Genomic DNA, 12,481 nt, shown 5'->3' with positions numbered 1-12,481 from the left:
AATAACTCAACACACAGCCATTAATGTCTAAACCCCTGGCAACAAAAGTGAGTACACACATAAGTGAAAATGTCCAAATTGGGCCCAATTAGCCATTTTCCCTCCCTGGTGTCATGTGACTCGTTGGTGTTACAAGGTCTAAGGTGTGAATGGGGAGCAGGTGTGTTAAATTTAGTGTTATCACTCTCACTCTCTCATACTGGTCGCTGGAAGTTCAAAATGGCACCTCATGGCAAATAACTCTCTGAGGATCTGAAAAAAAGAATTGTTGCTCTACATAAAGATGGCCTAGGCTATAAGAAGATTGCTAAGACCCTGAAACTGAGCTGCAGCATGGTGTCCAAGACCATACAGCGGTTTAACAGGACAAGTTCCACTCAGAACAGGCCTCGCCATGGTCGACCAAAGAAGTTGAGTGTACATGCTTAGCGTCATATTCAGAGGTTGTCTTTGGGAAATAGACATATGAGTGCTGCCAGCATTGCTGCAGTGGTTGAAGGGGTGGAGGGTCAGCCTGTCAGTGCTCAAACCATACGCCGCACAATGCATCAAATTGGTCTGCATGGCTGTTGTCCCAGAAGAAAGCCTCTTCTAAAGATGATGCACAAGGAGGCCCGCAAACAGTTTTGTAAAGACATGCAGACTAATGACATGGATTACTGGAACCATGATGAGACCAAGATAAACTTATTTGGTTCAGATGGTGTCAAGCGTGTGTGGGGACAACCAGGTGAGGTGTACAAAGACAAGTGTGTCTCAGTCAAGCATGGTGGTGGAAGTGTCATGGTCTGGGACTGCATGAGTGCTGCTGACACTGGGGAACTACAGTTCATTGAGGGAACCATGAATGCCAACATGTACTGTGACATACTGAAGCAGAGCATGATCCCCCTCCCTTCGGAGACTGGGCCTCAGGGCAGTATTCCAACATAATAAAGACCCCAAACACACCTCCAAGACGACCACTGCCTTGCGAAAGAAGATGAGGGTAAAGGTGATGGACTGGCCAAGCATGTTCCATACCTAAACCCTATTGAGCATCTGTGGGGCATCCTCAAACAGAAGGTGTAGGAGCGCAAGGTCTTTAACATCCACCAGCTCCATGATGTCATCATGGAGGAGTGGAAGAGGACTCCAGTGGCAACCTGTGAAGCTCTGGTGAACTCCATGCCCAAGAGGGTTAAGGCAGTGCTAGAAAATAATGGTAGCCACACAAAATATTGATACTTTGGGCCCAATTTGGACATTTTTACTTAGAGGTGTACTCACTTTTGTTGCCAGCGGTTTAGACATTAATGGCTGTGTGTTGAGTTATTTTGAGGGGACAGCAAATTTACACTGTTATACAAGCTGTACACTCACTACTTTACATTGTAGCAAAGTGTCATTTCTTCAGTGTTGTCACATGAAAAAGATATAATAAAATATTTACAAAAATGTGAGAGGTGTACTCACTTTTGTGAGATACTGTATATGTGTAGTGACCATTCTTTTAAGTCCAGTCATACCCAATTGAGAAAATTGACCACCTGTTTGCATATGCAAACAGGTGGACAATTTTGGCACATCCTGGCACATAAATGTTATTTGCTTGTGCCTAGGTCATAATCAGGGTTAGCTCTCTTAGCGTAGTCAAGGTATGTGTCCCCTCTTGTTTTTATATAAAAGTCTTTTTGTTCATTCTTATCTGGACCCTCTTCCATTGACGGTGGTGTGCAAAAACTCTTGGTGCCATTATTGTGGCTCTAGACTCTAGAATATTGGACACTGCTTTTGAGGCTTAGAAAGCCATTCCTTTTGAACAACCTTGTCTTTGCAGTGGGTCACTAATGTCCACTGCCTGGTGTCTTAAGTAAGAATGGTCGATGGACCAGGGACTATAGGATTATGATTCCTTAGGTTTGGCCAATGCACTCATCAAAGATCATTTAATCATGTAGGATAGCTTTATTTACTGTTTTGGTAGCTTGTTTGTTTTCTTCCCAGTGTACAAAACTGTCCCTAGAAAGTGGATGCACTGACCCAGAACTAGACTTCATTCCTTTGGGTTTATCAGTCAGCCTAATCACTAGAGACTAGGTGAATATTGTCCAGGTAATGGAGTATCTCTATTTTTTTTCCATTTTACAAGTTACTAGAGGGAGAAGTGAAAAGGACCCTTGAGAAAGTTCTTAGAGCATTCTATATTCCAAATAGCAAGCCTACGAACCAATTCCTGCCTAGAAGTGAAAACTGAAGATACTTTTAGAAATCTTGATAAATGTAAATGTGGAAGAATGCTTTTGACGCTATCATGAATTACCAGTAAGACCATCTAAACTAGTAAGTCAGCCTCTTCAGATCTAGAACAGGTCTCTGGCTTTTGTTTTTAATGAGAAATAATAGCCAAGAATCTCTTCTCTTCTAGAAATGGTCATTTGAAATAATTTTGCATAAGATTCTGAACATACTGGTGGAAAAGTTATCTCTTTTTATCTAAAATAGGTAACTCTATTTTATGATATTTTTGGTTATAAAATTAATGGCAGACCTCTATCTAAGATAATGATTTGGTAGATATTTCAGGGAGAACCCCCCACAGTGGTTACAGTGGGAGTATAGTGATATCCTCTTAGTACGGAGGCTAGGACAGAGCTGTTGCAACTCTGTGCAACATCTCTTTGCAGAAATAGATCACTACTATAGCGATCTATTACTGCCTGACTGTTAGCAGTAGATCCCAATTAGAAGTGATCTGTTGCTGCACAGCTGCGTGGGGGAAGGATCAGATCCAAAAAAAAGGGTAAAAAACCTTTGAGTGTGTATAAAAAAATCAATGCCATTAGGACTTTTAGAGACTGAAAACCTGTGAGAAAATTAGTTGGCACGCTGGTTTGTGGCATTGCCAACTCAACTCGATGTTACCTTAAAGCGGAGTTCCACATGGAACTTCTGCTTTTCGGAATCCCCCCCCCCCCCTCAGGTGTCACATTTGCTCCCACTTCCGGGCATAGATATCCGCGGGTACCCACAGATATCTACGCCATACCTGGCGCCTCCTCCGTCCCCCCCCACTGTCTTCTGGGAGACACACAGGTCCAAGAAGACAGCAGGGACCTGTGGGATCGCGCAGCGCGACTCGTGCATGAGCAGTGAGGAACCAGGTTGTGAAACTGCAAGGCTTCACTTCCTGATTCCCTTAGCGAAGATGGCGGCGCCTCCACCCGAGAGCCGAGGGACAAATCGGCTTTGGGTACCGACATCGCGGGTGCCCTAGACAGGTAAGTGTCCACATTTTAAAAGTCAGCAGCTGCAGTATTTGTAGCTGCTGACTTAAAAAAAAAAATTCGGCAGGACCTTCGCTTTAATGTATTGCTACCTATTTAAAAACTGTTTTTTTCTTTCCTTATGCATTGTAGTCAAGTGTCAAAATAAAATAAAGATCACCTAAAGTAAAACTCAGGTGTTCGCTTTGAGCTTTACTATTTGGCTATATTACTTAAAAATTATACTTATGTAATACTATTTTAACAGACTTCAAAGCTTACTGGTTTATTTTGGGGGCGTGCAAAATGTGTAAATATGGGGTTGATTTACAAAAGGCTTGGAAGTGCAGTCGCCGTTGATCGCTCTAGATCTGAGGGGAAGCTCTGAAATGAGGGGAAGCTCTGCTGATTTTATTATCCAATCATGTGCAAGCAAAAATGTTGTTTTTTATTTTCCCTGCATGTCCCCCTTCACATCTACAGCGACTGCACTTCCATTAAAACTCTATCTGTCCCGAAAAATGTGGAAGTGATACACCAAAACTGAAAAACTCTCTGGGACTTAAGGGAGAAAAAGGTCCCAGGACTCAAGTGGTTAAGTGACCGTGTTGTTTTAAACAGGCATGCAGTGTCATGGAATGAAGACAGCAATGAACTTCCTGACAGTGCTACCATAGTAGTAGCTAAACGCATTGTCTGCAGCGAGAAAACGATTCTCCTCTCTGGGGCACCACATGCTTATGATTTGTTGTGTACTCTGTATGAATGCACAATTGAATGTAGTAAAGGAAGAACGACAGTGTCTCTGTCAATAATCCACTGTCTAGAAAAAAAAAGCTTCATGCAGCCTTTTCAGTCATAATAAATGCACATTACTTTTTTGACTTAAGGCCCGTACGCACGATACGAAAATCGGAAGAAAAATTTAGTCCGACGAACGATCTGCCGATTTTCAGATCATTAGTACCATGCTTTAGATAGCCCATTTTGCTTTTTCGTCCGACAAAAGCTGTATGTGCAGACTATAACATTTTTGTTGGATGTGAACTCAACATCTGATTTTCATTTAATTAGTACAGTTTTCGTCCGAAAAAAAAATCGTAAGAGCAAGACTACGCATGCTCAGAAACGAAAGAATACATAAAAAGCTATTCAACACATTACGTCACTTCTGAAGTTGTATTCTGTCATATGAGAATTTTTCGTATGGTGAGTAATCTCTCCACTTTTGACATGAGACTAGCATGCAACAAAAAATGCTCATCCAAAAATCTGATCGTGTGTATGAGGCTTTATTAATATATGTATTTAGTGCGAGAAACTTTGAACAAGCAAACATTAATAGTATCATGTCCCTTGTAGTTTCCTTTTGCCAATATAGTCGTAACTGAGTCTGATCAGTGAGCTTTAATTTTGCTTGGTTGATTTACTAATAGAATAGAGTTTGTTCACTTAACACAATGTATGTTCCCTGCAATGTGAATGTTGTAAATTAAACGAACCTAAAGCCTAGTACACACCGGCCGAATGTTGGGTTACATTCGTCCCATGTGCACTGGAGTGGGTCCGACAGAAGCTGCCCAGCTTCTGTTGGAGGGGCATGACCAAAAAAGGTCTGCCAATCGGCTCCCGATCAGCGCTCTCAGCTGAGAGCGCTGACTGGAATGTTCTGGTGGGAGGGGGTTGTCCCCCTGTCAGAACACAATAGAACAGCATAGTTAAAGCGATTGTAAAGTCCTGTTTTTTTGTTTTGGTAAAGTAACAAACATGTTATACTTACCTGCCCTGTGTAATGGTTTTGCGCAGAGCAGCCCAGATCCTCCTCTCCTTGGGTCCCTCATCGGTGCTCCTGGCCCCTCCCTCCTGTTGAGTTCCCCCACAGCAAGCAGCTTGCTATTTGTCCATTCAGACATGGAGCTGTGGCCCGACCCTGCCCCCTTTCTCTCCTCATTAGCTTACCGACTTTGATTGACAGGAGCAGGATCCAATGGCACCGCGCTGCTGTCTCAGTCAATGAGGCCAAGCAGCTGAGACACTCCTGCAACATTGCTGGATCTAGACGGACCTCAGGTAAGTATCAGGGGGGCTGAGGGGGGCTACTGCACATAGAATGCATTAAGATAAAAAACCTTCTGCCTTTATAATCACTTTAAGCTCTCTGTGAACACCAAATCATGTGCAAGGGAAATAAAAAACGTTTTTTTTTGCTTTTGCATGACTGATTTATAAAAGAGAACACAGCTTTGCCTTATTCACAAAGCTTGGAGAACATACACTTTCCAAAGTGAATATTCACTTTGTGAACAGTTTCTATTTACCCCAAAATATAATTAACAACGTCTTGTAACTAAAAGGATATCAAACTTGTGATTTATTTTTGATGTAATGGAGTGGTAAATTTCAAAACGAAAGTTTAAGGTTTACTTGTTCACATCCTGTTCGCAAAAATAGCCAGACTAATGCACAGCTTCATCTATAGCAGCTGCCTTTCACCTAATGACACATGTACACAGGGCAAATTGGCCCATACTGTGTAAAAAGTGCAGTTTTTTGGTACCCAGGAAGCACAGGTGCAGAGTACAGCCTGATGCTGGCAGCCTGTCGAAAGCAATTTATTGAATGCCCCCGAAGACTTAAGGCATGCATATTAGTATGAAGGAACTGCATGTTGATTGTATTGTATTGTACCCATGTGGGTTCAGTGTCATCTCGTGGTCAGAGGCCAAACTACTTCTCAAGGCCCCACCTACAGAAGGATAACATCTTGTACACCTGCCAGTGACACTTGTCCTGTTACGTACTATGGAGACATTTTCATGGGAATAGTGCTGAGCACTGGTTGTCCTCCACCAGATTTTCACAGCATACTTTGCTCCTTAATCATGTTCAGCCCTGAATGCAAAGGGAGAAACCACTGTACTTTTCAAGGCTTAGTACACTATGGTTCCAATACCATTCCCTAGGAGGGCTCCATTCCACAGTGAGCCCTAACATAGGGACCTTGCCACTTGGTAGGGTACTTCAAGAGCCAGGCTACCCTTGCCTATGGAACCTCCATTATGGACCACCACCGTTCCCTCTCCTGATCTGGATGTACCTTCCTTCTTATTACTCTTCACTTCATTTCCTCAAGGGTTAACCAGTATTTTTACATTTCACTTCATAATCCTTCATAATCAGAAGGGTTAACTTGCAATTGTATACTTCGTTCTCCAGTAAACTGTGAATGCACACTCATGTCCTCTTTTTTTCCTAAGATATTCAGGCCAGATGACTCACACTTTGCTTACGGAATAAAACCATATTCACAGACTTTATAGGAGTAGATTTCATGCAATACAAAGAATAGTAATTACATTTGTACTATCTCTCCAATAAGCACCTAATATACTTTTATCAGCGTTGGCTCTGCTTTATGATGCTGTCCATATCTGCTTTAGGATTAGTTGCATCCATGCAAAGGAATCACAAATATGCCAGTCCTCGGAACCCATACCAGGGTCCCACTAATGGAGAACTCCACTGTACAGTCCAGTTTACATCTTCACACTGTCCTCACTGGTTGCTTCCCATCCCTAGACAGACAACAAGGTCCAGTCTCCTCCTGCATATATCACCTCAGAAACAGGAGTGACACATGCAAGGGAAGTCACAGCACAGCACCGAATGTTAACCCTTGCAACACTACACATCAAACGTTTATTTGACAAACACATTTAACATTTTGGCACCTTCCTACATGCATCTATATTTGCAGAACTTGGATGCTCCCCAGCAGCTGTGTCTGGTTACTTTAAAGTGCAGGAATGTTCAAGGCACTGAATGCAGAAGTGACCGAAAATAGTCACTGGCATGACATCAAGGGTTCATTGACCTGGTCTGGCTTGCAGCAGGCAGAAGCAGAGTCCATATCCAAGCAAGGGTCTGGGCAGGTGGAAATCAGGGAATAGCCTATTTTCCAAAGCAAGAGTCTGGGCAGGCAGTGATCTGAGAGTAATCTGTTATCCAGGCAATGGGTCAGCAACAGGAGAATCTACAATAGGGCTAGACAAGGCACAGGCACTGAGCCAGAAAGCTCATAGCCCTGGTCTTGTGATGTTCAAAACGAGTGCAGCAGCCAGAGAAGGGTAGCACTTAAGACGGGGCCAGGGGTGTGAGGCCCCTGGAACAATCTGAGGGTAAGGCTGGATGCCCTCCAAGAGCAGTAATGAAACATCCAGTAGGGGAAAATGGTGTGATGCTGCCAGGGTTGGGCCTGTTGCCTGGCAACTACCAACGCTCAGCCTGGTAAAGGAAGGGTGGGTGAGTAGTGGCAGTGGAAGGCAGTTGGAGCAGCCACAGGGAGGGATCCAGTGGCAATATGCCTCACACAGATGTTTCCAATTTAATTTAGCAGATGTTACATCACACCACACTTTAGCTGCGTTTAGAGAAAATAGAACTTGATGCATTCAGGGCAGATTAGATACTCGAAATGCGTCTAAATGCACATAAACACATGTAAATGCATGTGAGTAAACACATGTACTTTTAAACACAGGAGAACTTGACCTGGTAAGCATACATTCATTTATACTTCCCAGATAATTTCTCCTGCATTTAGATAAACTGAATGCAGGAGGTTAGTGTGAATGCAGCCTCAAGGATTGTCCTTCTTCCTCAGAGCCTACAATCCTTTGCAACGCATCAGCCACCACAGGCACCTGCATGATCCCCCTACGGTCTGGAGACTGTTGATTCCAGGGTTTTCTAGCTATTGAAGAGTGGCTGGTTTAAGCATAGTTTTATCTCATTCTTGTGAATAGTCTTTAGCATTTTTATCTTCAATAAATTTATGTGGTATAATGCACTAGGCTTGTGTGCCCATTTTTTACAGATGTCAAGGACACCATCAGGCCTGGAGGGCAGCAAGGCCTGAAGCAATAACCCTGGCAAAGTGGATTACCACTCTCACCTAAGCCTGGCTACCATACTTATGCGCAAGAGTGTTTTTTTGCTGCCTTAAATAGACTCTGCTTGGCCCAAGATGGCCTGCCAAAGTCACATGGGACACCAGCATCCAATCGGATGCTACCTGTGACCTGAGGAGGTCATAGAGGAATTATGTTCCTCCCAACTTCCTCCTCCACCTGCATGGCTGCTGCAGATGAGCGCCACCTGCAGTGGGGAAAATAGACTGCACCTGCCTACATGCTACTTTGCAAATAGTTGTGGTAAAACATAAGCAGTTTGAAAACTGTGCAAATTCTGTGCAGTGTGGGTTTTTTCAATATGAAAGTAGAAACATTTGGGTCCCAGGAGTATTTACCTTAATGTGCATGTACGCATGGCCTATTTGCAAATTGTGGCACACTTACCTGGCAAAGCAACACTCTCACGTGCTGAAATGTCTGTGTTGACCCCTATGGCCAGTGCTTCTATCTTCATACTGTCTAACTCCGAATTCAGAGTCTTTGATCATCTTGACTGGCCAGGCTTGGATTATGAAACTCACATTGTACCCTGAACTGTGCATATGGGGCTCGGTGTAGACAATAAAAAAATCTTGACAATCCAGGAGAAGCACATGGGACACAAGAGACAAACAGACTAAAGACTTTTTTTGAAAAACACTGAAGGGTAGGATTTTATGACAGAAAACTCTCTGGGGGGGATTCAATAAAGCTGCTGCTCCACTTTTCTGGAGTTAATCCCTTTTGTTAATGTTTTGTGCCAAATTCATGAAGTACTTGCAACACTTTTGGTTCTGACAGCGACTCCTGCACCAAATTCAGGTAGTTCTGAAATGCACCAATCTTGCATTGTGACGCATTGAATGCGCCAAATGTAAAAATGGGACTAATTAAGAGTAATTCTCTTTTGGCATACAGAGAGGCTCAGACAAATTTTGCAAAAGTGCATTCTAAAAGGGGAAAGAATCCACCAAATTCATATACCTGTCTGATTTGGCTCATGCAGTGCCACTTTTAGAATGCATGAGAGAAACGTTCGCAAAATCTCTGAACCAGTTTTCTCTCTGTATGCCAAAAGTGAGTTTGTCTTAATTAACACCATTTTTACATTTGGTGCATTGAATGGGATACAATGCAAAAGTAGCGCATTCAATGTGACAAAATGTAAAAGTGGTGCATTTAGAACTACCTGAATTTGGTGCACAAGTCGCTGTCAGAACCAAAAGTGTCACAATCGCTTCATGAATTTGGTGAAATACATAACAAGAGGGATTATTGCCAGAAAAGTGGCGCAGCAGGTTTATTGAATTCCCTCCTGCATGTCTCTTCTGTCATACAAAGCCTACTGGTCAGCGAGTTTTTTTAAGTCTTACTTTACTTCCACTTCAACCTGTTGCTGTCCGCACTAAAGCCAAATGATGGCTACAGCACGGGCTTACTTTGCCGGGAGGGCTTCTATTGACGTCCTCCCGTGATCGCGCTATCCGCGCACCCCCTGCCGCACGGGCGGCGCACTATGTGACCGCCGAGTCCAAAGGATTTAGCTAACCAGAGATCAGGGTAAAGGGCCAATCACAGCGACCCTTTATCGTGTGATCAGCTGTGTCCACAACTGATCACGGATGTTTTTTCACCTGTCAGCGTGAGGAGAGAAGAAGAAAGCCGATAACTGGCTTGTGGTAAAGGGACATTGGCACTGATAATCAGAGCACTGATTATCAGTGTCCTGAGATTATCAGTGCAGTCTCAACATTGCCCACCAGTGCTGTCAATCAGTGCTCATCAGTGCTGCCAATCAGTGCTCATCAGTGCTGCCAATCAGTGCCTATCAGAGCTACCAATCAGTGCCCATCAGTGCCTCCTCATCAGTGTCACCTATCAGTGCCACCTATCAGTGCTCATCAGTGCCACCTTTTAGTGCTGCCTATCAGTGTTCTTCAGTGCTGCCTATCAGAGCCCATCAGTGCCACTTATCAGTGCCTATCAGTGCCACCTATCAGTGTAACCTCATCAGTGCCTGCTCATCAGTGCCCACCAGTGCCACCTCATCAGTGCCCATCAGTGCCACCTATCAGTGCCCATCAGTGCCACCTATCAGTGTCCATTAGTGCCGCCTATCAGTGCCCATCAGTGCTGCCTCATCAGTGCCCATCAGTGCAGCCTATCAGTGCCCATCAGTGCAGCCTATCGGTGCCCATCAGTGCAGCCTCATCAGCGCACATCAGTGAAGGAGAAAAATTACCTTTTTGCCAAATTTTATAACAAACTATGAATAAAAAAAAAAAAATTCCCACATTTTTTATCTTTTTTCATTTGTTTAGAAAAAAGAAACAACCCAGTGGTGATCAAATACCACCAAAAAAGGCTCTATTTGTGTGAAAAAAATAATAAAAATTTTATATGGGTACAGTGTAGCATGACCGCACAAGTGCGACAGCGCTGAAAGCTGGAAATTGGCCTGGGCAGGAAGGGGGAGAAAGTGCCCAGTAGGCAAATGGTTAAATGCATGTTTTTTTCTCAAACATTTCTTGTTGACTATTTTTGCAATTCTTTATATTACACAGCTCGGTTCTTTCTTTGCAAGGTAAATAACGGCATATATTAGTAAAGTGCAGAAATCTCCCAGTTTTCAGCTTCTGTTAGTATTTCTATTGTTTACCATGGTACATTCCTGTCTTTTAAATAAGCTTGTATCAGTAGTAAAGTTGAACTAATGATGGGAAAGGACCTATACCCTGTGGGGGTCCATTCACCTCTCCTCCCTCCATATTTCCTTTATATCAAGTTCCCTCCCACCTTCTTCTGGTCTCCATGGAGACAAGCTTTACCGCTGTGGCAGAGGAACCATTATCATGCTAATGGCTCCCTTTTCTTCCTCTGGAGGAATTCTTGGTGGGAAAATGATAGTGCTTTAAAAGATGGGAGGGGTAGTGAAAATCCTCCCCATCCCCCCTCCCGACAAATTGTGACTCCTTAGAAACAACCTCCAAAATGAGATCCTGTGGGAAGCTGAACACGTCTCATTCTTTTAAAAAATATTTTCATTTCATTTTGTTTCGCCCCTTCACAGTTCACCTTGTTTGCACAGAGAGAGTTTAGGTTTACATTCGCCATTGGTTTAGTTCCCTTCTGAACCATGAAAGTTTTTCATAAAGGATTTATATACCGTATATTACCAATGCTTTCAACAAGAGGTTATCACTGAAATAAAACTTTAACAAGCAAATGCCTAAAAGAACTCATGGCCTTGTCCTTAACAACCTCTCATTCATCTTCTTGCTTTTTGAAAGAGACGGATATACGGTATATACAGTATCTCACCAAAGTGAGTACACCCCTCACATTTTTGTAAATATTTTATTATATCTTTTCATATGATAACACTGAAGAAATGACCCTTTGCTACAATGTAAAGTAGTGAGTGTACAGCTTGTATAACAGTGTAAATTTGCTGTCCCCTCAAAATAACTCAACACGCAGCCATTAATGTCTAAACAGCTGGCAACAAAAGTGAGTACACCCCTAAGTGAAAATGTCCAAATTGGGCCCAATTTACCATTTTCCCTCCCGGTGTCATGTCACTCATTAGTGTTACAAGGTCTCAGATGTGAATGGGGAGCAGGTGTGTTAAATCTGGTGCTCTCACTTTCACTCTCCCATACTGGTCACTGGAAGTTCAACATGCCACCTCATGTCAAAGAACTCTCTGAGGATCTGAAAAAAAGAATTGTTGCTCTGAATAAAGATGGCCTAGGCCAGTGATGGCGAACTTTTCCACCCCAGATGTTTTGAAACTACATTTCCCATGATGCTCATGCACTCTGCAGTGTAGTTGAACATCATGGGAAATGTAGTTTCAAAACATCTGGGGTGCCAAGGTTCGCCATCATTGGCCTAGGCTATAAGAAGATTGCCAAGACCCTAAAACAGAGTTGCAACAGGGTGGTCAAGACCATACAGCGGATTAATAGGGCAGGGCCCGGGCCGCCGAACACTTTTCATGGCAATAACTTGCATATAAGCCTTTAAAATTAGCACTTTAAATTTTTTACATTCGTGTCCCATAGACTTTAACGATGTTCGCATGTTCGAACAAATTTTTTGCCTGTTCGCACGTTCTGCTGCGAACCGAACCGGGGGGTGTTCGGCTCATCCCTACTTAGGGGTCTACTCAATTTTGTAGCCAGTGGTTTAGACATTAATGGTTGTGTGTTGAGTTATTTTGAGGAGAAAGCAAATTTACACTGTTATACAAGCTGTACAATAATCACTACTTTACATTGT

At 43.1% G+C, this 12,481-nt stretch overlaps 1 protein-coding gene across 2 annotated transcripts in view; it reads right to left on the bottom strand.

The window, feature by feature from the left end:
• TTYH1 (tweety family member 1) overlaps window positions 1-12,481 on the bottom strand; it is a 245,107-nt gene that overhangs the window by 100,200 nt on the left and 132,426 nt on the right. The gene's annotated exons all lie outside the window — the stretch shown is intronic.

The sequence above is a fragment of the Aquarana catesbeiana genome, linkage group LG10 (assembly GCF_042186555.1).
Source record: "Aquarana catesbeiana isolate 2022-GZ linkage group LG10, ASM4218655v1, whole genome shotgun sequence".
Lineage (NCBI taxonomy): Eukaryota > Metazoa > Chordata > Amphibia > Anura > Ranidae > Aquarana > Aquarana catesbeiana.
The sequence above is the reverse complement of the archived record's forward strand: the minus strand, read 5'-3'. Positions and strand labels throughout refer to the sequence as shown.